This window comes from Streptopelia decaocto, assembly GCF_964273445.1.
Source record: "Streptopelia decaocto genome assembly, contig: HAP1_SCAFFOLD_169, whole genome shotgun sequence".
In the NCBI taxonomy this organism is placed as follows: domain Eukaryota; kingdom Metazoa; phylum Chordata; class Aves; order Columbiformes; family Columbidae; genus Streptopelia; species Streptopelia decaocto.
The window spans coordinates 78,671-81,735 of record NW_028116270.1 but is presented as its reverse complement, the minus strand read 5'-3'; positions in this window follow the sequence as shown (position 1 = coordinate 81,735).

Sequence of the window (3,065 nt, the reverse complement as noted above, 5' to 3'; positions counted from 1 at the left end):
CAAGACGTCTCTATTTGTTAGGCTCTTTTAAGGCTTTTTCATGTTATGTTTGGGTTTTAAGAATATTCTAGAGCTCTAGTGTTACAAAAATGTAGCTGAAGTGGAAAGGTACAAAGAGCTGTATCTGGAGGAGGTGAAAATTAGAAGACGCCTGGCAAATAAACTGGAAAGGTAACTCCACGCTTTTTTGGAGTGGTAACAAGATACTTTTTCCTCATACATTTTCCTCCTAAAACCCCTCTTCTATATCTGCTTAGTATTGTACATGTACACATAAGATGGTGTATTTGTGAGGAAAGTACTGCAAACTGGCTTAGGGAGAGAAGCCAGAGAGTGGTGGTCAATGGTGCGGAGTCTAGTTGGAGGCCAGTATCTAGTGGAGTGCCCCAGGGGTCAGTACTGGGGCCAATATTATTCAATATATTCATTAACGACTTGGACGAGGGAATTGAGTGCACTATCAGCAAGTTTGCTGATGACACCAAGCTGGGAGGAGTGGCTGACACTGGAAGCTGTGCTGCCATCCAGCGAGACCTGGACAGGCTGGAGAGTTGGGCGGGGAATAACCTGATGAAATTTAACAAGGGCAAGTGTAGAGTCCTGCATCTTGGCAGGAACAACCCCAGGTTCCAGTATAGGTTGGGAGATTACATATTAGAGAGCAGTGTAGGGGAAAGGGACCTGGGGGTCCTGGTGGACAACAGGATGACCATGAGCCAGCACTGTGCCCTTGTGGCCAGGAAGGCCAATGGCATCCTGGGGTGGGTTAGAAGGGGGGTGGTTAGTAGATCGAGAGAGGTCCTCCTTCCCCTCTACTCCGCCCTGGTGAGACCACATCTGGAATATTGTGTCCAGTTCTGGGCCCCTCAGTTCAAGAAGGACAGGGAACTGCTGGAGAGGGTCCAGCGTAGGGCAACGAAGATGATGAAGGGAGTGGAGCACCTCTCTTATGAAGAAAGGCTGAGGGAGCTGGGTCTCTTTAGTTTGGAGAAGAGGAGACTAAGGGGGGACCTTATTAATGTTTATAAATATATAAAGGGTGAGTGCCATGGGGATGGAGCCAGGCTCTTCTCGGTGGCAAACAATGATCAGACAAGGGGTAATGGGATCAAGCTGGAACACAAGAGGTTCCACTTAAATTTGAGAAGAAACTTCTTCTCAGTAAGGGTGACAGACACTGGAACAGGCTGCCCAGGGGGGTTGTGGAGTCTCCTTCTCTGGAGACATTCAAAACCCGCCTGGACACCTTCCTGTGCGACCTCACCTAGGTGTTCCTGCTCCAGCAGGGGGATTGGACTAGATGATCTTTTGAGGTCCCTTCCAATCTCAAACATACTGTGATACTGTGATACCTTAAGACCCTTCCCCTTTATTAGAACTGTCTTAATTTCTCTTTAGTGCTCCAGCAATAACACCACCGATCATGGCATTACTAGGGGATTTTTTAAGTTGTTTGTGCCTTTTTGCTAATCTCTAATAATCTCCTCCTCTTATTCTGTGTGTGTCAGAAAAGATAAACTTGATGCTTGAATGACAGGCTCTTCAGGCAGCAGAATTTGATTCTGTGAAGCAAAAGCAAAAGAAATCTTTTCTGGTTTCCATTTTAGCACCAAGTCTGAGGTTTGAGCTTTCCTTGGGAAAAGGAGAGTAGTCCAGAGTTCTTAGGCACATGACATGCCTTTCTGAAGAAGCTCTGTAAACACATGGCCTTTGTGCTAAGGTGTTCATGACCTTCTGTGTATCCATAGACATTTCTTTTTCTTACAGAATGCCACTAAAAGCTTCTAGTCAACTTGCATTCTTTATACTTGAACTGAATCAGCAATTTCTATTCCCCTCAAATGTATCGATCTGTTAGGCACATCTTTGTCCCTTTGCGTAGAAGCATAAATAGTAGTGTTGATTTGAAAACTTTTTTTTTCTTGCAGGAGATGCACAACTGTTACAGAAGGTGTGAGGGTAGGATTTTTTTTTGTGGTGGGCACCAGGGGAGGTATTATAATATAAAATATGTGTAATGAACTCTGGAGGACCTTTGGAAGAAAGTTGTAGGATCATTGTGTGTGTGTTTGTGTGTGTGTGTTTGTGTGTGTGTGTGTGTCTTATCCCTCAAAGTTTCAACCTCATCTTATCACTTCCGCCAGCTGCAGTTGCTGTTCTTGGTTACGTTACCTGAGGTGTGTTGCACACTCTGCATTTACCTTAACCATAGATCTTGGATGGGGAGAGGAAGACCTTAGACCTCTTTCCATATAAGTTACTGCTCTCTGTTGCAGTGTTGTCTTTCTAGCCACCTTAGACTTTTTCCTTTGCCACTGTTGCTTTCACAGATGCAAAAGCTGGTTTGGACACCAAAGGACTCACACCGCACGTGGGAAGAACAATTGAAGACAAGATCCCACCTTGAGGAGCGTGTTGCTCAGCTTGGCAGGGAAAAGGCTGAGCTGTTGGAACAGCTGAGCCCAGAAAATTCTCCAGATACCCAGCCAATACCCAGGAGAACCGTGTTCACCTTTTTGTTGAGTTCTTACATACTCGGCTTTTTTCCTGGTATCCCTGCCGTTCAGGTTCTGAGAGTCTTGTGATTTGGCTGTCATCCAGGAAGCAAATAAAAGCTAGCTGGGTATCCTTGTGTGAATTCTAGATTGGTTCTGCTGGAAGAGTTCCCAGCATGGTTTGCTACCAGTTGAGCACATCAAGCGAGGCTGCAGTTCCCCAGTTCCTTCTTGATACCTTCTGCTCATCTTCTGACCCCTTGATTCCTGGGCAGAGATAAAATGCTTCATGTTTGCAGTGCAACGTATGGAGGAGCTGCTGCATGTTTTCAGAGTAGCAAGAGCATGTAAGCCTTGCAGAAAAAAGCACTGAAGGGATTCAGGCACATGAACAAATGAACTAGTGCTTGGGAAACAAGAAATGGCTGACAGTTTCCAAGGGGCAGCCTTTTGCTTTTTCTCCTTTTCTGTAGAGGAAAAATGGAAGCACAAAGTCAAAACAGGTGCCAGCTCTCCTTTGGTTTAACTGTGAAAACACCAAGAGGACCAACATGTGAATAAGTAAATACT